Source organism: Pteropus alecto, unplaced genomic scaffold, assembly GCF_000325575.1.
Source record: "Pteropus alecto unplaced genomic scaffold, ASM32557v1 scaffold164, whole genome shotgun sequence".
NCBI lineage: Eukaryota > Metazoa > Chordata > Mammalia > Chiroptera > Pteropodidae > Pteropus > Pteropus alecto.
The window spans coordinates 736,878-760,026 of NW_006439568.1; positions in this window are offsets into that span (position 1 = coordinate 736,878).

The window sequence follows — 23,149 nt, forward strand, 5'->3', positions numbered from 1 at the left end:
TCCCACACCAACATGTGGCAGTTAAGAATCAGGAGAGATATATCTGTTGCGGAGGTCCCCACTGAGGAGTGAGGGGCTCCCAGCCCCACACCAAGTTCCCCAGTCTGGGCCACCAGTGCCTGGAAGAGGAGTCACCACAACATCTGGCTGTGAAAATCAGCAGGGATTCTATCTCAGAGAGACAGAGGGTAGCTGGAGTTCCAGGTATTCCTCTTAAATGGCCTACCCATGGACTTACTCACTGATAGACTCACTCACCCTGAGCTCAAACACTGGGGCAGTAGCTCAAAAAGCACCAGGAAAATAAGAAGAGGAAGTAAATTATCTGACTTCAGGGCAAGGATTGGAGGAACAGCTCTTTCTGAGACAAAAGTGCCAGCAGGTGCTATGGTTCCTTTTTTGAGCCCTCACCCCACCTAGCCTGCAGGCTTAGGTGGGCACCTAAATGTAAGTCTCCAAAAAATTGCCTAACACTGCTCTGGTCCCACCCAGGAGATTCTCTGAGACCCTGCCCCACCCAATTCATGTACCCACCTGAATCTCTTTCAGTAGCTGTTCCTCACAAGCAGCCAAACTTGGCCCACACTGTGGACTTTCCTAAAATCTCTCAAAGCTTCATGAACCTCAAACATACAGCAGTGGGCCTCAGTGTGCCCTGTACCTCTTGCTAAGTGGCCCCAAACCTGGTAATAGTAACAGACAGCTTCAGTCGACAGCATATCCACTCCCAGGTGCCTCCAAGCTCAACAAAGAGAGCTACCAAGCCCAAATCACTTCGTAGCTCTTACCAGGTGGCTATGGACCAGACACAAGCAGCAGCTACTTTGGCCTGCATCAGAGCTCCTCCTTAGAGACCTCGGAACCAACATACCCAGTGGCTAGCTATAATCACACCAGGGCACCACTCAATTAGCTCCACAAACGACATACTCAAAAAGTGGACACGGCAGGCACCAGAGTCCTTCTAAAATGATTCCTTAGCCATGGGTTCAGCTCCTGCACAACAGCTTATCTGCTATAGTCATAGCCAGTCCTCATAGCCAATCAGCCTTAGAGTCAGTTCCACCCACTGACATGCCAACAGTATTCAAAGCTCAACTACAACAGGAAAGCACACACAACCCACATAAGGGACACCCCTGGAGCACCCAATTCAGGTGAACAGGGAAACTGTGCCACTGGACCCCACAGGACATGTACTACATAAAGCTGCTCTGCTAAGATGGGAGACATAGCAGTTCTACCTAATACACAGAAACAAATATAGGGAGGCAGCCAAAATGAGGAAACATAGAAACATGTACCAAATAAAAGAAAAGGAGAAAATTCCAGTAAAAGAACTAAACAAAATGGAGGCAAGCAATCTACCAGAAGTAGAGTTCAGAAATTGGTTATAAGAATGTTCAATGAACTTAAGGGAAAAATAAATGATGTCAGTGAGAACTTACAAAAGAGATAGAAAGCATGAAAAGGGAGATAGAGAGCATAAAGAACTAGTCAGAATACATTAGATAGAATCAATGGATTAGATGAAATAGAATCTTATCAGTGATTTGGAAGAAAAGGTAGCAGAAAACACTCAATCAGAACAACAACAAGAAAAAAGAATTTTAAAAAATGAGGATAGTTTAAGGGGCTTCTGGGACAACATCAAGCATACTAACATTCACATCACAGAGGTACCAGGAGGAGATATAGCAAGAAATTGAAAACCTATTTCAAGAAATAATGACTGAAAACTTCCCTAATTAGGCAAAGGAAATGGACATTCAAGTCCTCAAAGTGCAGAGTCTCAAACAAGATAAACCCAAGAGGCCTACACTAAGACACATCATAATTAAAATGCAAAGGTTAAAAACAAAGAGGGAATCTTAAAAGGCAGCAAGAGAAAAGCAGGCAGTTACCTACAAGGAACTCCCATAAGACTGCAGCTGGTTTCGCAACAGAAACTTTGCAGGTCAAAAGAAATTGGCATGCAATACTCGAAGTGATGAAAAGTAAAGACCTACAATCAAAGTTACTATACTCAGCAAAACTATTGTTTAGAATTGAAGGACAGATAAAGAGCTTCCCAGACGTGAAAAAGCTAAAGGAGATCATCACCATCAAACCACTATTATAAGAAATTTGAAAGAGACGTTTTTAAGAAGACAAAAAAAAAGAAAAAGAAAATTAAAAATGTGAATAATAAAATGGCAACAACTACGTCTCTAGTAACAAATAATTCAAATGTAAATGGATTAAATGCTCCAATCAAAAGATAGAGTGGCTGAATAGATAAGAAAACAAGGCCCTTTTATATGCTGCCTACAAGAAACACACACAGAGATTGAAAATAAAGACACGGAAAAACGTTTCATAAAAATAGAAACAAACAAACAAACAAAAGCTGGGGTAACAATACTTATGCCAGACAAAATAGACCTAAAAACAAAAACTACAACGAGAGACAGAGAAGGACCCAGTAATTCCACTTCTGGGTATTTAGCCGCAGAAACCCAAAACATTACTTTAAAGGAATATGTGATCCATACGTTCATTGCAGCATTATTTACAATAGCCAAGATATGGAAGTAACATGGATATCCATCAATGGATGAATGCATAAAGAAGAAGTGGTACATATTTACAATGGAATATATTCAGCCATAAAAAAGAATGAAACCTTGCCATCTGCAACTACATGGATGAACATATAGGTATTGTGCTGAATAAGGCAGAAAGAGAAATGAACATGCCATAGAATTTCACTTCTATGTGGAATCTAAAGAAAAAAATAAACAAACAAAAGAGAAACAAACTCATAATGATGTAAACTATAACATAAGGAATATAGTGAATGTTATTATAATAATTATGTATGGTGTCAGCTGGGTACTAGATTTATCAGGGTGATCACTTCGGAAGTTACATAAATTTCTAATCTCTGTGTTGTAGACGTGAAACTAATGGTTCTATATGGGTTTTAGGATTGTATGCCAACTGTTATTGAAAAATTTAAAAATTATTTAAAAATTAAAAAAATTAATTGCCATCCCAAACAGGTGTGAAGTGATATTTTATTATGGTTTTCATTTGTATTTCTTTGACAATTACTGATGTTGAGCACTTTTTCATATACCTATTGTATTTACATTTCTTCTTTTGAGATATGTGTATTCATGTCCTTTGCCCATACAGGTCCCTGACTGAGGATAGATTGATTTATGATTTTTTAACTTTATGGTAGTTCAAAAGCAATAGGCATTCAGTAGAAACAAAGTAGGCTAAGATATGATGTCTGGTAGATTAGGTGTATTAAATGTATTTTCAACTTATGATATTTTTGACTTAGGATGAATTTATCAGGACATAACCCAATCATAAATCGAGGAACATCTGTATTTTAATCAGATTACTTGTTCTGTTTTACTACTGAGTTGTAGAAGTTTCTTATCTTTTTTGGATTTTAACTTCTTATAATACGTATGGTTTGTACATATTTTCTCTCATTCCATAGGTTGCTTTTTCATTTTCTTGTTTCTTTTTTTGTTTAGCTTTTTAGTTAGATGCAGTCCAACTTGTCTAGTTTTGCTTTTATTGCCTGTGCTTTTAGGGTCATATCCAAAAAATAAAAAAATAAGACCTATTTCAATGAGCTTTTTCTCTATTTTATTTGAGGTGTTTTATAGTTTTAGGTCACATATTAGAGTCTTTAACCTATTTTGTTGATTTTTATATATGGTGTGAGAATTCCATTCTTTTCCATGTGGATATCCAGTTTTCCCAACACCATTTATTGAGGAGACTATCCTTTCTTCATTTTGTATTCTTGGCACTCTTTTGAAGATTAGATGACTGAATAGGGTGGATTTATTTTGGGGCTCTGTATTTTGTTCCAGTAGTTTCTCTATATTTTATGCCAATATCATACTGTTTTGATCACTATAGTATTGTAATATACTTTGAAATCAAGAAGAATAATGCCTCCAGCTCTATTCTTCTTGCTTTTGCTATTAAGATTCTCTGGTGGTTTCATATGGATTTTAGGATTGTTTTTCTATTTCTGTGAAAAATGCCATGGGAATTTTGATAGGAATTGCATTGAATCTGTAGATCTCTTTGGGTAGTATGAACATTTTAATATTAACTATTCTAATTTATAAACATGAAATATCATCAGTTTGTATCTTTTTTTTCAATTTTTTCTCATAAATGTTACAGTTTTCAGTGTACAGGTCTTTTACTTCCTTTGTTAAATTTATTCCAATTATTTTATTTTTAGGATGTACTATTATAAATGGGATTCTTCTAAAATTTCTTTTCAGATATTTGTTGTTTGTATATTAAGATGCAAACGATTTTTCTATGTTGATTTTGTATCCTGCAAATTTATTAAATTTGCTTTTTAATTCTAAGTTTTTGGTGGAGTTTTCTATAAAAAGGTTAGAGTCTGCAGCATATTGTTAAGATCTGCCAGGTGCTATGAGCTGCCAACCTTTTCTCTGCTCCTAGCTGTTTTTAGATTTCTTAGCAACACCAGTTCCCTCAGTGTTCTGGATGGTGTGAGACAGAAGTGTGCCTCTTGGGCGACATCTGACAAGGTTAAGAAAGCAGGGTGCACACTTTGCTCTCACTCTCTCCCATGGGAGAAATTATAGCCTGAAGGGGTCTCTCTTGACTCTGAGCTGTGCTGCATTGAGGGTAGGGTGACATGGGTAAAATGAAACTATTCTTCTTACCCTCTTCAACATATCTATTCGCAGATTTTTTGCTCCACTAAGGTGCTGAAACTTCTCAGGTGTACTCCCAGGCTCCCATAGGGAATTCTCATAGGGGGTGGGGGGGGTTATTAAAATCAATGATTCTGTTGGGGATATGAATGCCAGAACCTGTTATTTCTCCATCTCACTGAGGTCACACCAAATCTTAGCTTATTAAGGATTTATCATAACTTTTTTCTACATATATTGAGCTAATCTTACAGGTTTTCTCTTTAATCTGTTGGTATGGTGAGCAATGTTTAGAGAGTTTTGAGATATTAAATCTTACTTGAGTACCAGGAATAAACCTTAACTTCATCCTATATGTCATATGTTCTATACACTGTTATAAATTTAGTTTGATAATTTTTTGTTCAGGATTTTTGCAACTATATCTAGAGTTTTAACAGACAATATTTTTATTTCTCTGCCCTTGTCTGGTTTGAAATCAGTTTATAATGGCCTTGTAGAATGAATTGAGAACTCTTTTTAATGTTCCTTGACACTTTGAACGGTTTTCTATAAAATTAGAGGATCTGCTCATTAGAAGCTTGTTAGAACTCACCTGTAAATCATTTAGGTTTGTTTTCTCTGTGGGAAGATGTTCTTGCCAACAGCTAACTGTTTATGCCTACTATAACAAACACAGAGGCTAGAAAAGTAAAGCCTATAATCTCTCAATTTCATCCAACCTTGAAACTTATATTAACTTTATAATTGTTGACATTTTGATGGCAAAAACTCATCAATTTCAATGAAAGGATTAAAACTGTATCTTTCCAAAAAGTCTGAATGTTACAATACCATAATCTTATTCACCATATATTCATTCATGTTTTCCTAAAGACAATGCTAGCAGACACAGATTACTACTTCTGTTGTCCAAAATTTTCAATACTGTGATTATAACTGTATCAGAGTCAAATAATAGCCACATTTATAAAACACTTGTATTATTTACTTCTTTAAGTTGCTTTACTTTTTGTTATGGTAAATTCAAATATCAGAAAGTAATCAGTATAATGAACCCAATGTACTCCTCACCCACTTTATCAAATTATGGAATATAGTATATCAAATATATAGTTACTTTTCTCCAATAGCATATTACAGTGAAGTTAAAATAAAAAAATCATTTCCTTTCATTTTTTTCCAGCATTACTGAAATATAGTACACAATTAGTTGTTTCTATTTACTTTGTACAATTCAGTGAGTTTTCTTCAATTATAGTTGGCATACAATAATATATTAGTTTCAGTTGTATAGCGTAGTGATTAGAGATTTATATAACTCACAAAATGATCACCCATTTCCTTTCATTTTTAAATCAGAACGTATCGCTAATACAGCGGTTCTTAAACTATGTCTGGTTGACTCGTGGTGATCTTCACTTAATAATACTAAAATGTTGGTTGCCTTTTTCTCTTCCATCCTCTCATGAGTGGACAGTGAAGTTTTCCAGAGGCTACATGACATGTGCTATCATGAAGGATTGAATGCAAAAGCAGACGTTAGAATCCATCTGTTTTCTATTAAGAAAACTTTTAAAGATTTGCAAAAATATAAAATAATGCCACACTTCTATTTTTTGGTTTTAAACATTATACATTTTAAAAATAAAAATATGTTATGTTAACATGTAACTGCATTATTATTATTTTAAATAATATTTTGTTTTACTTTTTGAGTTTTAATTTATTATGCACATAGATCAATAAATGTAACTCACTTAAACAAAATAACTTTAGGATTCTCAGTAATCTTTAAAAATGTAAGAGATCCTGAGACCAAAAAGTTTGAGAACAAGTGCTTTCAAATAGAATACCACTCTCTCAAGTAAAAACTAATAATAATCCCATAATGTCATGAAATACTTCAGTCGGTATTCAAATTCCCTCTATTTATAATCATTTTTTTTTCTTAAAATTTGTTTCATAAATGAGAATCCAAATATGGACTACATATCACAACATAAGTTCTTTTAGACCTACAATTTCGTATTGTTTTTCTTTTAATTTATTTGTTGAAGAGAGTAGAGTGTTTTAGTTTTTGCAGTTTGGATTTGCTGATTGCATCTCCACACTTTCATTTAACATGTTCTGCTTTGTATTTTTTCTGTATATTATTAGACATAGAGTCATATTTGAATTTAATTTCTTGGCAAAATACCTCATAGATATGTTAATGTAAATCTTTTTAAATCTGTTTATGATGTTACTAGTCATTGATAATCATTATATAGATCTGGCAATTTGCTAGAGGTTACAAAATGGTGATATAATGACTCATTCCTTCCTCGGTTAGTAATTGAAATATTTCCAAAAAATAAATTGTCCACTTTAACTATTGGGTCTATTTGGGACTATTTCCTTTAAAAATCCAGAATAATTGCAGAAATCTTGCTAATTCTATTTGGTCTTTCTGTAGGTCCTCTCCTACCCATGGCTAAAACAGCTGTGATAGTAATTAGAAGATAATCTTCACACCAAGAGCCAGTTAAACAAATAGTGAAGAACTCTTTTCTTCAGTTTGATGATAGAAAAATTGATTCCTGCTTCTGGGATGGAAGGTGGGGCAGGCAGGAGACCATGGGAAGAAATATTTTCTCACCAAAATAAATGAGAAGCGTTTTACTAAACACTCTCAATCTATAAACTGAAAATCTGGTTTATTTGTACTTGTGAGTTTATTTTGTTGAAAACTCCCTTTGTCCCTTAAGCACAGGACTGAAAACCTGGAATAGACTCTATGGGTGTGTATTGTAACGACATTTTGAAAAAATTAACCCTTTATTATACCAGCAATTTCTCTGTCAGCATTGGAGAAAGCCATTAACTTTTAAGAGATTGTTTAGTCCAACAGCAGCAGAGTGAAAATGAAACACACTCAGAGCAGTGGATGTTGTTAGGGTTTCCCTGCAGGATATGGGCTCATCTGGCCCACACTGTCAAGCCCTGTCTGGCTGCACAATTGCTGAGTACCAATGTACATTTTTCACACAGATGCTGTGTATTTTGCTTTTACCCTGAATAAATTGTCAGCATAAACTCAAGGCAGCATGTATAAATGTTACCTAAATTCTTAAGCATTTCATTTCTTGTAGATAAACAACAAAGTATGAAATGTGGTTGGTTTTTTGTAGTTGTTGTTCTCTTTGGTTTCTGCTGAAGACTTCAAAAAGGCTGAGCTGATATGAATTATAGTAATAGTAATGGTGTAGCATGCCAGTATTTTCAGTCAGGCTTCTTCAAAAGCTGATTGAGAGTGTTTGGTGCCTTGATTCAGAAAAGATTCTGAGAATGCAGACTTCAGAGTAGCCTGAGTGCTTGCCAATAATTCACATTTGTGAATTTTTTTCAATTCGTCTTTTTTTTTTTTAATTCAGAAAGGGTAAATAAATCTAAAAGGGTAGTATTAAACATGAATTCAAGAATGATAAATTTTAGCTCTTCTAGTATAAACATTTTGGTTAGAAATAAAAGGATTTCAGAATACAAGGATGTCATATAGGTCCAGAGACAAAGGTATAATGACAGCCAAGTCATTAAAATTTGCAATATGGACACCCCAGTGTTTCACTTCATAAATTGCTGATGCTAAGAAAGGTTTGAGGTAGTACTTTACAGGGTATAAATTATTGTGTACACATTTTCTTAATGAAAACTCATAAAATCCCTATGAAATTTTTGTCTCCAAAACCCATTTTCTTTCATTCAAACATCAACTAGGTTTCATTTGTTTTGTTTTGCTCCTTGATAAAGTATTTTAAATACATAATCTCACTCCGTTTATATATTTTAAAAGATCCTATATGGTCCAGTTTAACTCTAAATTTATTCAGAAAGCATTTGTTAATTACTCAAGGAATAAATCCAATTGCTAGTTTAAATAAGCTTGATTTTCTGAATAGATATAACATAGAAGAGAATAATGGAAGTTTTCAATCCATACAGTTAATGTGAGAGTGATCCTGAAAATAAGGGCCCAAATGATGATACCCAGAAGTATCTATCTATAGGTCAGAGAGAGGCTAAAGAACACTTCTTGGAGGAATATTTTATCTGGGTCTCAAAAGCTAAGTGAGACATGTCTAAGTGTGAAGGGCATTTCAGATGGGGAGGGGAGAGAAGGCACAAGAAGACTCTTGTTAGGCAGGTATATTTGACTGAAACAGAGTTCAGAAAAATAAGAAGAAAAAAACTAAAAAACAGAGTAGTTGAAGATGCAGGCCTAAAGGGCTAAAGAATTATCCAATGGGGATCTTAGAGCAGATAAATAAAGTGATGAAAAAAAAAACAAATAATATTTGATAAAAATATATATATATATCAGTATCCAGATAGGGGAGCCGAATAAATTGCTGATGCTAAGAAAGGTTTGAGGTAGTACTTTACAGGGTATAAATTATTGTGTACACATTTTCTTAATGAAAACTCATAAAATCCCTATGAAATTTTTGTCTCCAAAACCCATTTTCTTTCATTCAAACACCAACTAGGTTTCATTTGTTTTGTTTTGCTCCTTGATAAAGTATTTTAAATACATAATCTCACTCCGTTTATATATTTTAAAAGATCCTATATGGTCCAGTTTAACTCTAAATTTATTCAGAAAGCATTTGTTAATTACTCAAGGAATAAATCCAATTGCTAGTTTAAATAAGCTTGATTTTCTGAATAGATATAACATAGAAGAGAATAATGGAAGTTTTCAATCCATACAGTTAATGTGAGAGTGATCCTGAAAATAAGGGCCCAAATGATGATACCCAGAAGTATCTATCTATAGGTCAGAGAGAGGCTAAAGAACACTTCTTGGAGGAATATTTTATCTGGGTCTCAAAAGCTAAGTGAGACATGTCTAAGTGTGAAGGGCATTTCAGATGGAGAGGGGAGAGAAGGCACAAGAAGACTCTTGTTAGGCAGGTATATTTGACTGAAACAGAGTTCAGAAAAATAAGAAGAAAAAAACTAAAAAACAGAGTAGTTGAAGATGCAGGCCTAAAGGGCTAAAGAATTATCCAATGGGGATCTTAGAGCAGATAAATAAAGTGATGAAAAAAAAACAAATAATATTTGATAAAAATATATATATATCAGTATCCAGATAGGGGAGCCGAGAAGAGAGAAAGATTTAAATATAATTTTGTTTTGGAATCTGGGTGCTATGGTCCGAATGTTTGAGTCCTCCCAAAATTCATGTTGAAATCATAATCCCCAATGGTGACGGTATCAGGAGACTGGCACTGTTGTGAAGTGATTAGTTCTTGAGAAACTCTGCCTTCATAAATAGGATTAGAGTTCTTATAAAAGAGATCACACAGCAGTCTCTAGCCCCTCCCACCATCTGAGGACACAGCGTGGCAATACTGACAGAAAAAGATAATAGATTGAGATGTTTTTCCTCCATGCAAAACTACACATATTTTCATTTGAGAGGGTTTCTTCATGCCAGATTCAATTAATTAAAAGGTGATTCCCTAACTCTATCTTAACTAAGTCCTACTTAACCCAACTATATGACTTTCTCACTTGGCTATTCATTATAACACTACCTAATAGATGCCTTAACTTTTCTACTCACTGACTATTGTTCTTTCCTGAATCTTTCTCATCTTACTTAGTAAATGTCATCATGATCTACCAGACTTCTCAGGTGAAAAATCTAGAGTCATCTTTGATTCCTCTATTTCCTTTACCCCACCACCACCATTACTATATTCCAATCCATCAACAAATGTTTTTGGCTCCACGTGAAAAATATATTCCACATCTGTTTACTTCTCTTTATTTCTACTGTTTTCATCCTAATCTAAGTCATTGCTCTCACCAGCCTTCATTACTGTAAAAGTCTTCCGGCTTGTTGTTTCCTTTCTACTTGTCCAGCTCTATAATCCATACAAAAGCCCGAGTACTACTTTAAAAACATACATTTTTCAAACCCTTCAGTAGCCTCTTATTATATTAGAGTAGAATCTAAATTCTATGACCCATTAGGTCCTACATGACCTGACCCTTCCCTTAACTATGACTTCCCTCTCTTTCATCCCTTACTCTCAATACTCGCCGTATTGCCCTTCCAGAATGGGCCAAAATCTTTCCCTCCTTGGGGCCTTTGGCCTTGTTGGTCCCTAATGCTGGAGTTCTCTGCCTCTAGATCTCTGCCTAGCTGGTTCCTTCTAGTCATTCATTCTCAGCTCAAATGTTACCTCCTCACTGACATTCACTTGTAAGTAGTCCCTTCCCTACCACATCACTTTCTATTACAACATTCTGTTTTTACTTATTTCACAGCATGCATCACTAGTCTCATTTAATTAGTTGTCTACTGCTGCCTCCTAATTCCATGTAAAGAGAGATCTAGTCTATCTGGTTCACCCCTCTATCCCTTGAGTTGTGTCTGGCATACAATGAGTTCACATTGAACATTTATTAAGTGAGCACATGAACAAAGTCCCGCTTGTTGTATAAATCAATATAGATTTGGCTATATAGAATTCACATTCTGTGCTAGGCTCAAAGGTGAGAAAACACGAACAGAGTTGTACATTTTCTACAAGGGTTGCTAGGGATCCTGGAGTTTCCCTGCACAATGGAAAACTCATTTCCATGAAAGAAAATAAATAAAAGTTAAATTGAAAGAAATACTTGGAGATATTTGTGGACAGTTGGGCACTCATTCCATGGGCTCTCTGTGAGTCTATAAACAATCAGAAGCCCACACCACATCCTGGCTGGTATGCTATTGCTTTCTATAGAATAGGGAGGAATCGCGGCTTGTGGTTTATTACAGCAGGAAAAAAAAGTAGGATTAATGCTTCCCAATGTGACAAGATCTCTCACCCTCAGTTCCCAGAGGGCAGAGACCAAGGACTACATAACCGTCAAGGCCAATGCTCTGGTTTCTGGAGAATATACAGACCCCAGGGTGAGTAATGAGTTAGGCCTGGCAGATTACACATTATCCCGAGATGATTTGAAGAGAAACAGAACAAGGATGGATGAGTGCCCATGGGAAAAGAAGAGTATCAGCTCTCACAGAAACCATCATACCCTGTGTGACTAGCTTAAACAGAAATCTGGCAGGAAGAAAGGCAACTGAAGGAAGCAAAAAATAACAGACAAACTTCTCCCCTCCCATTCTTTAACTTTCTGATGAGGGAATAGAATGCTGCTACCAGATGTGCCATGTGATGACATTAATTATCTCATTCTTCCGTCATCAAGAGAGAAATAGTTCATATCATCATTAGTGTGAGACCATTTTAGAAGTGGTATATTGTAGTGATTAGTAATTCAAACTCCAGCAAACCTGGACTAAAATTATGGTTTTAACATTTAGAGCCATAGCACCTTTTACAGTGGAGTTACTTTCCTATCACTACATAAAATTGTGTAAGGAAAAGAAATACAATTCATGTGAAAAGTTTAATTTGGCTCCTGGAACACAGAGCTCTCGAGAAATAATAATAAATGTAAACAAGACATAAAATTACTGTTTTACTATCTAATCATTTTTCTCTCCTAATAGATAAAGCAAGTGACCTAAATAAACAAATTTTCTCAATAAAAAGACTCTATCAGATGTTTTAAATTTGAAAGAAATTGAGGAGCTAGAAAAAGTAATTGGTCTACATTTAAAATATGTGTAGGTCTACAATTTCCTCAAAGTCAAATATGAACTACAGAATTTAATTAAGGTCAATATCCAAACAGTTCTCAAATAGTGAATAAATATAATTTTAGAATTTAAAAAAATATATTTTATTTCTAATGCAACATATTATTATTTTCCATTCACCAGTTTGGCAAGGAATGAGAAGCTGAATGATGACTTTTAATAATAATAGTATATAAAGAAATAGGCACCCTCGTAAACTGTTGTTGGAAGCATAAATAAATACAGACTGTCAAGAGGACAATTTCTCAATATGTACCAAACGCTTTAAAAATGCTTCCTCTTTGATTCAGTAATCCCATTTCTAGCTGCTTATCCTAAGGAAATAACAGTGGAGTTCCGCAAGGATATATGCATAAGTATTTCGTTTTAGGATTATTCCCAACAGTCCTTACTCTCAGAAAACTTGATTGCCCATTATTTAAGATTTGCTAAATAAATTATGGTAAATATTTTGTTGCCACTAAAACTGATAATGTAGCTATACATTGGCTGGCATTAACATGGTCGTGATATGTTATTCATTTAAAAATAAAGCTATAAAACAATTTATTGTATAATCTTATTTTTATTAAAAATTATTTTTATGTAGAAAAATTCTTGGAAGGATATACTAAAAATAACAACTTTGAATATATTTGGTTGTGAGAATATAGTTTACCTTTATTTTACTTATGAATATGTATTTAAAAACATTTTAATAATGTTCAATTATCATTTTTATATAAATAATAAATCTATTAAATATTATATTTAGCAGATTATGAAAAAATATTTTATAAAGAAGTAGCATCTTTATATTTATAACACACAGGCCCTTCAAATTATATGGAGGTCCTTAGCAGGTATAATATTAAGTATAAGTTAACATTTTCTTATAGTTACAACTATATCAGTTCTTCACTATATATATATGTATCATTGAATTTTAAAAAGTAATAAAGAGAAGAGGCATCATGAAGATGTTAGAAATTAATGTTTTAAAAATATCAATGGTTTTTGGTTATCTAGAGTACTATTAGCATTTATTTGCTGAACCCAGCCCACAGCCACTTTTTGCTTTATCTTATCAGGAAAATTAATAGTATACTCTTAAGTTTTTTCTTATCCATTATTATTTGACCAAAATATTGACAACCGAAGTAACACATTAGAAAATATGGCATTGTAGCACTGACTGGGAATGGTTCTCCTTGTTTTCAATGTGTTTGTGAAATAAAGTTACTTATTCTTTTGATACCATTTCTTTCCTTGTAAATAACAAAAAGAGACACCAGTGTATTAAGAAACATACACGTAGAAATCATGATGGTAGTGAGAATATTTGAAGATCTATTGTTTTAACTACAAGATTTAATTCGAAACAAAATGAGCAAGAAACAAGAGGAGGACTTGCAAATGAACATTTTTAAATTCAATATTGAAAATCCGTTTCCTCTTTTTTAAAATATCCAGGACCTTAAAAAGTCCCTGGATATTTTAAAAAAGAGGAAACGGATTGTTTCCCACTATAATTTACTTAATCACTGACACCTAGAGCATAAAAGATGCCTGCCACTTGCCTTTCTTGAGTGTTACTCAGGTTGTAGCAGTTGCTAAAAGAGGACTCAGATTTTGGCAATACTCATCATTTTGTACTTGAGTTCTTTTTCTCTTTCCTTCCAAATCAACATGTATTTAGTTAGTGATTTTAATGCCATTTTTGGACCAAATATAATGAACTTGGTGCCAGATGTACAGCTTATTTCACGCTATGTTTAGAATCAGGTCTATATGGCCAAAGTGAAGGAGAAAAAGTTGAATGAATCTGAGAAGATAGCTCCTCTGGAAACTTCTAAATATAAAAATCTGCCTTGTCTGTCTGAAATTGCCTGAGTTATCAGAAATTGTTTGTTTGTGCATAAAAATGATTTTCTTTCTGATAAAGTCATTGTGTTTCAGGAAACCAGCTGAATTTGTTTTCACAAATCACCATCAAGTTGGAATGTGCTGACCAAAATAACACATTAGAGAATATGGTGATACAGCAGGAGAGCCTTCACCCCCCAAGATTATGTTAATTTTCTGTCTATTGGAGGAAATACTGAACAAGGTTTAAGTACATTACAAGGCAATGCTTCAAACCAAATCATAGTGAAAAATATACAAGATCTATTAAACAAGTGTTTATTAATGTTTCTATATTAATTGTACATAGTATACTAGTATATTACATTAATAACAAGCTAAGATTTATTGCACGCTTATGACATGTCAGGCCTCGTGCTAAGTGCTTTATTCCATTTACTCCTACTCAGTCCGGTGAGAGAGATAACATTGTTATCTCCATTTAAAGCTGAGAAAACTTAGAGAAGTTAGGAGATTCACACAGGTTATATAGTCTAGTACATAATTAAGCCAGAATTTGACCCCATGCAGTCTAACTTCAGAGTCTTGTTTTTAATTATTACAGTACCTTATCTACAGCAGTAGTAGGCATTGAGTGAACCATAAAGAAGTAAAACACATAGGCCATCTCCATGGAATTTGCTTTTTGAAATAAAACAACTGCCTAGAGAGAATAGGCTGAGAAGAGTACTGGTCTACTTTGGGGGGACCTTAGTTTTCTAAATTCCTGAGGTCAGGTTGCTAACAGTAAAGGTATCACACACTTGCCATCATTTCATCCAACAGCTTTTGCTGACAGCCACTTTATGCCTTATTTTAAAAAGAGAAAGCAGGACTTCCATTTCCAGAACAATGAAGTAGATGTACTTTTTCCTATTCCTCTCACTTAATACAACTGAAATCCCTGAATATTATATGTAAAATAAGACTGAAAGATGGAGAGAAGAAGAAAGATGACTAGAGACTTCAGGACAGAGGGACAACACTTCAGTGAATTTCCTGGATTTTCTTTTCCTCACATATATCATAGACTTTGATATTAAGAAGCCAGAAACTGAGAAATGCTGGTGAACACAAACCAAAAAAAAGACTCAGATAAAAGCTATCTCTGGCCAAAGGACTAGGGAAGGGGCAAACTGGTGAGACAAAAAACTTTGAGGCAATAACCACCTTATTATAGACAAACATCAAAGAAAAACTGTGGCTTCACCCCCACCTATGACATCAAAGGCTGATAGGAAAACCTAGACTTTCCCCTTAACAGTTAGGGTGATATCATATAAGGCTGGGTGGACTTTCACCATCATTCAGAGGTAAGAAGTCTACCTGCTCAGCCATGTCAATGGAAACCACCCTCTCCACAGAAACACTGATTTTGATGACCACCCATGAATGAGAGTACCTTTAAGAAAGCCTAGGAGTCTAGTGGAGAGTTTCCAACACTCTACTGGATCAAAAAATATAAAAGTAGATGTATTGAAAAAGGTAAGAAAAATAGTTTCACTTTTCACTCTACTCAGTAGGAATAAGGAGTGTCCTTCTTCCCAAATGTGGATGGAAACCATGTTTGGAACTTGGACTTCTACCTCCATCTGTCAATAATGAAAAAGTGCAATCTTCCCTTCCTCTGCCAAAGTGGTATCAAAACAAGCTAGCTAAAACATAAAGTATAATAAAATCCATAGTCTCAGAACATCATATAAAAATTATCAGAAAATAAAATTCATTAATTTGAAGATTCAACACTAGAGATCACCAATTCTGAACAATGAAAAAAAGAAGACTCCCCAAAATTTTTTAAAGTGCAGACCCTCATGAACCTGTGGAACAATAACAAAGGATCATCAGGATATCCAAAGGAGAGGAAAGAGAGTGAGGCTGAAAGAGTATTTGAAGAAATAGAGATAAATTTTTTCCAAAAATTCCAAGATGGTGGAATAGTAGTTTCCAGCTGTCACACTCACCCTCTCCACAGAAACACTGATTTTGATGACCACCCATGAATGAGAGTACCTTTAAGAAAGTCTAGGAGTCCAGTGGAAAGTTTCCAACACTCTACTGGATCAAAAAGTATAAAAGTAGATGCATTAAAAAGGGTAAAAAAAATAGTTGCACTTTTCCCATATCACCCCTCCTTCAAGGTAGCATAGCTCAGTGCCAAGAAAGATTCCCTCAGCCAGAGATTTCCTCTATGGGGGACAGTGAGAACCTAGTGAGCATCTGTGTTTTTCAGCTATGTATAACACGGCCTGAGAACCCCACTTTTTTCTCACCCCACCCAGAACACTGAGAGGATTGCTATGGCTCAATAGTCTAGGATCATCTAGGAAAAGGGAAAAGGGCTTGGGGCTCAGAGCAACCAGAGCATGGAACTCAACAAAAGGCCATGGAGTCTACTAACTGCCTTCTCAAGGAGTCTATCACAACTAGACTTGACTTACAAGAATCTAAAAGGGTTCTTCAAATTGAAATTAAGTGTTGTTAATTAGAAACATAAAAATATATGAAAGTATAAAACTCACTATAAAGTCTATAGTCAAATTCAAAATATTCTTAAACTGTAATGGAAGTGCATAAATTACTTTTATCTCTAGTTAAAAGCTTAAAAGACAAATGGATTAAAAATAACTATAGCCTTAATATTCATTAATGGACATACAAAATAAAAAGATATAAACCATGACATGAATAACATAAAATGTGGGAGGGGAGAAGTGTAGAGTTTTCATATGCAAGTGAAGTCATCAGCTTAAAGAAGACTGTTACATAATTATAAGATGTCTTGTGTAAGCCTCATGGCAAAAACAAAGAAAAAAACTGTAGTAGATACACAAAAGATAAAGAATCAAAGACTATCACTACAAAAAATCATCAAATCACAAGAGAAGACAGCAAGATAGGAAGAAAGAAGCAAAGGAAAACCAAACAGTCAGAAAACATTTAACAAATAGAAATAGTAAATCCTTACCAATCAATAATTATCTTAAATGTAAATGTGTTAAAATCTCCAATCAAAAAATATAGAATGACTGAATGAATTTAAAAAATCAAGATCCAACTATAGGCTGTCTACAGGAGACTCACTTTAATTATAAGGACAAAGAGACTGAAAGAGAAAAGATGGAAAAATTATTCCAAGGAAATGGTAATCAAAAAGGAGCAAGGATGGCTATACTTATATTAGATAAAATAGACTTTAAGTCAAAAACTATCATAAGAGACAAAGAAAGTCATTTTATAATGATAAAGGGGTCAATTTCAATTTCAAGAGGATATAACAATTGTAAATACATACACGAGCAACATCAGAGCACTAAATATATAAAGCAGTTATTAACAGAACTGAAGGAAGAAGTAGACAACAAAAAATAATTATAGGGGACTTAAATCTCCAGTTTCAAAATTAGATTATTTCATTAGAAAATCAATATGAAGAGAACTTGAGTAACACTATAAACCAAATAAGCCTAACAGACATATATATATAACATTCCACTCAACAGCAGCAGAATACACATTCTTCTCAAGCACACATGCAACTTTCTCCAGGATAGATCATATGTTGGACCACAAAGTAAATATTAACACATTTAATAAGATCAAAATCATATCGAGTAACTTTTCTGGCCACAATGGTATGAAACTAGAGATCAATAACTGGAAAAAATGTAAAATGTCACAAATATATGGGAATTAAACAACACACTCCTGAACAACAAATGGGTCAAAGAAAAAATACCTGAAACAAATGAAAATAGAAATACAACATACTAAAACATATGGGATGCAGCAAAAGCCGTTGTAAGAGGGAAATTATACTGGTAAATGCCTACTTTAAGAAAAAAATCTCAAGAAACTAGAAAAAGAAGAAGTAACTAAGCCCAACATTAGCAGAAGGAAGGAAATAATAAAGATTAGAGCAGAAATCAATGAAATAGAGACTAGAAAAGCAATAGAAAATATCAATGAAATTAAGATTGGTTTCTGAAAATATAAACAAAATTACAAACCTTAAGTTAAAATAAACAAATAAGAGGAGTCAGATAAAATTATAAATGAGAGAGAAGACACTACTACTGATACTATAAAAATAAAAAAAGGATTATAAGAGACTACTATGAACAGTTATACACTGATAAATTGGATGCCTAGGATAAATGGATAAATTCCTAGACACATACAACCTATGAAGACTGAATCATGAAGAAATAGAGAATCTGAACAGAATACTAAGTCAGAATATTGAATCACTAATAAAAAAAAAAAAAATCTCTCAACAAAGAAAAGCATGGGACCAGAGGTGTTTCACTGGTGAATACTACCAAACAGTTAAAGAATAATTAATGCCAATTCTAAAACTCTTTTAATGCCAATTCTAAAACTCTTTCAAATAATTGAAGAGGAGGGAATACTTTCAAGATCATTTTATGAGGCCAGCATTACCCTGATACCAAAGCCAGACAAGGGACACTACAAGATAAAAATCATAGGCTAATATCCCTGATGAACAGAGATGCAAAATCGCAACAAAACACTAGCAAATCAAATTCAACAGTACATTGAAAGGATCATGTACCATAAACAAGTGGGATTTATTTCAAGGATGTAAAAGATAGTTCAATATACTCAAATAAGTCAATCTGATATAACATATTAACAGAATGAAGGATAAAAACTATATTGTCATCTTAATAGATGTAGAAAAATTTAACATCCTTGGATGATAAAAAAAAAAAAACTCTCAATAATTTAGATATAGAAGGAATGTACCTCATCATAATAAAGGCCATATAGACAAGCCCACAGCTAACATCCTACTCAACTGTGAAACACATAAAAACTTTTCCTTTAAAATCAGGCATAAGATGCAGGTGCCCACTCTCACCATTTCTACTTAACATAGTACTGAAAGTCTTAGCCTGAGCGATTAGACAGGAAAAAAAGAAACAAAAGGCATCTAAAATAGAAAAGAAGAAATAAAATTTCTGTTTCTATTTGCAGATGATATGAACTTATATATAAAAAATCCTGAAGACTCCACCAAAAAACTCTTAAAATTAATAAATGAATTCAGTAAAGTTGCAGGATACAAAGTCAACATTAAAAAGTTGCGTTTCTATACACTAACAATGAACTATCTGAAAAAGTGGTTAAGAAAACAATTCCATCGATAATAGCATCATTAAAAATAAAATTCTTAGGAAGAAATTAACCAAAGAGGTGAATGATCTGTACATTGAAAACTATAAAATATTGATTAAATAAATTGAGGAAGAAACAAATAAATTGAAAAATAGCCTGCGTTCATGGCTTGGAAGAATTAATATTGTTAAAATATCCATACTAAACAATCTACAGATTTAATGCAATCAAAATTTCAATGACATTTTTTACAAAAATTAGAAAAAACAATTCTAAACCCCATGTGGGGTGACAAACAACCCCAAATAGCAAAAGCAATCTTCAACAAGATCAATGCTAGAGGCATCACACTTCCTGATGTTGAAATATATTACAAAGCTATAATAATCAAAACAGTATGATATTGTTATAAAAACAGACACAAATATCAGTGAAACAGAATTGAGAACACATAAATAAACCCAAACTGATATTCAAAGAGGATGCCAAGACATCAAGGGGAAAGTACAGTCTCTTCAATAAATAGTATTGGGAAAACTAAATATCCATATGCAGAAAAATAAAATCGGACCCTAATCTCACATCGTATACAAATATCAACACAAAATGATTAAAGATTTAAATTTAAGACCTAATAATGCAAAATTACTAGAAGAAAACTAGGGGAAAACCTTCTTCACATTGATCTGTGCACTGATTTTTTTGGATATGACTACAAAAGCACAAGCAACAAATGCAAAAATAGACAAGTGAGATTGCATCTAACCAAAAAGTTTCTGCACAGCAAAGAAAACAATAGGGTAAAAAGGCAACTTACAGAATAGGACAAAATATTTGAAACCCTACATCCAATAAGGAATTGATATCTAAAATATATAAGTAAGCCTACAACTCAATAGCAAAAATATAATCTGATTAAAATATAGGCAAAGGTCCTGAATAGACTTTTTTTTTTTTTCAAAAGAAAGCATACAAATGGCCATAAGGTATACAAAAAGGTGCTTGAGATTACTAATCAACAGGGAAAAGCAAATCAAAACCATAACGAAATATCACTTCACACCTGTTAGGATAGCAATTATTAAAAATACAAAAAATAAGCAGTGTTGATGAGGAGAAAAGCTAACTCTAGTATAGTATGGTGGGAATATAAATTGGTACAACCGTTATGGAAAACAGTATAGAGGTTCTTCAAAAAAATTAAAAATGCAACTTATTATCCAGTGATCCCACTTCTGCATATATATCCAAAAGAATAAAATCAGTATCTTAAAGAGATAGCTGCATCCCATGTTTATTGCAACATTATTCACAATAGCCAAGATATGGAAACCGCCTAAGTGTTTGTCAATGGATGAATGAATAAAGAAAATGTGGTATGTGTGTATAATGGAATATTACTCTGCTTTAAAAAGAAAAGAAGAAAATCTTACCATTTGCATCAATATGAATAAACCTGGAGGACATTATACTAAGCTAATCAAACCAGATCCTCAAAGACAAATACAACATGATCTTACTTACGTGCAGAATCTAAAAAATTTGAACTCTTATAAGCAGAGTGTAGAATAGTGGTTGCCAGGTGTTGGAGGTGGCAGAAATATGAAAGTATTTATCAAAAGGTACAAAGTTTCAGTATGAAAGATGAATAAATTCTGGAGATCTAATGTATAGCATGGTGACTATAGTTAATAATACTGTACTATATACTTGAAATTTGCCAATTGAGTAGATCTGAAGTGCTCTCACCATACACATACAAAATGTAAACTATGAGTTTATGGATATGTTAATAGAGCTTTTATACTTCACACCAAAACATAAAAGGAAAAACTGATAAATTGGAACTTGCCAAAGTTAACTTTTGTTTTGTAAAAGATTTTGTGAAGAGGATGAACAGACAAGCTAAGACACAGAGAAAATATTTGCAAACCACATTTCTGACAAAAGACTAATATTGACAATATATAAAGAACCTGAAAACCAAAGAGTAAGATAAAACAAATAATCCAGGTAGAATTTGGGCAAAAGATGGAAATACATATTCACCAAAGATGGCTAATAAGCACATGAAACAAATATTCAGCATCATTAGTAAAGTAAAGCCACAATGAAATATCACTACACACCTACTAGAATGGCTAAAATAAAAGAACAATGACAACAACAAATGATGACAAGAATATGGAGAAATTGGACACTCATATATTACTGACAGGAATGTAAAGTGGTACAGCCACTATGAAAAACTGCTTGGCAGTTTTTTTCTAAAACTAAAAATGTACCTACTTTACAACTCAGTAGTTGTAATCTTGGGCATGTGTCCTACAGTAATAAAGACTTGCTCACACTAAAAATCTTTACAGGAATGTTTATGGCAGATTTATTTGTATTAACCAACCACTAAAAACAGGTTAGATATTCTTCAATAGATGAATAGGTTAGACACACTGTGGTACAATCATACCATGAACTACTCAGGAGAAAAAAAAGAGAAACACATTATTAATATAGATAATGGCCTTGATGGATCTTCAGAGAATTATGCCAAGTAAAAAAATCAGCTCCAAAATAGTACATACTGTACTATTCCATTCATATAAGATTATTGAAATGACAAAATTATAGAAATTAAGAACAAAGATGGTGGAGTACGTAAACACTTTGCTGGCCTCCTCCCACGACCATATAAAAATTACAATGAAACTACAGAACAACTTTGAGCATAACCTGGAGTGTAGATGAACAGAAGTCCTATAACTAAGGACATACAGAAGAAGCCCTGTCAACACTGGTAGGATGGACAGAGACTCAAAACAGGCATACCCCATGCTCACAAGTGGCAGTGAATATAATAGGGAGGGATATCTGCAGAGATTCCCAATAAGTGAAAGGTCCCAGCACCACACCAGTGCCAGAGAGAAAAACCCCCATAACATCTGGCTATGAAAACCAGCAGATGTCGTCACTGCTGGAGTCCCAGGAATTCCTCTCAAAGGCCCACTCATAGACATACTCACAGATGGACTCACTTGCTCTGAGCTCCAGCACTGGGCAGCAGTTTAAAAGGTGCCAGGGACATATGAAAAGTTATTGAATTGTTTGGCTTTAGAGCAAGGGTTAGAGGGGCAACTTTCTCCCAGACAGAAGTGTGGGCAGAAGCCATTGGTCTTTTGCTGAGCTCTCCCCACATCCAGTTTGAAGACACCATCTCTGAGTCTCCAATAATCTGGCTAACACCTTTCTTACCACCTTGGTGATACCCTGAGACAGCCCCACCCCCACCCCACCCAAATTGTGGGACAACTCAAGCTGCTTCCACTGTCTTTTTTATACAGATTTTTTTTATACTGTCTTGGTTCATTCTGGGGACCTTCCTAAAATCTCTTAAAGGTTCACAAACCCTAAACAAGAAGCATCTGGCCTTGGCATGCCTCATAAATCTTGATAAGCAGCCCCAAGCCTGGCACTAGCAGCAGCAGACCTCAGCTCACAGCTTGGGCTTTTCCTGGAAACCTCAAATGCAGCCCAAGTAGCAACCATGGGAAGATCACTTTGTAGCTCATACCAAGTGGCTCCAGGCAGGCCACATACAGTGTTGACTTTGGCCTCCGCCAGAGTCCTAGAACCCAGTGGCCAGTTTCAGACCACACCAGAGAACCACCCAACCATCTTCACAAATAACACAACCAAGGGGAAG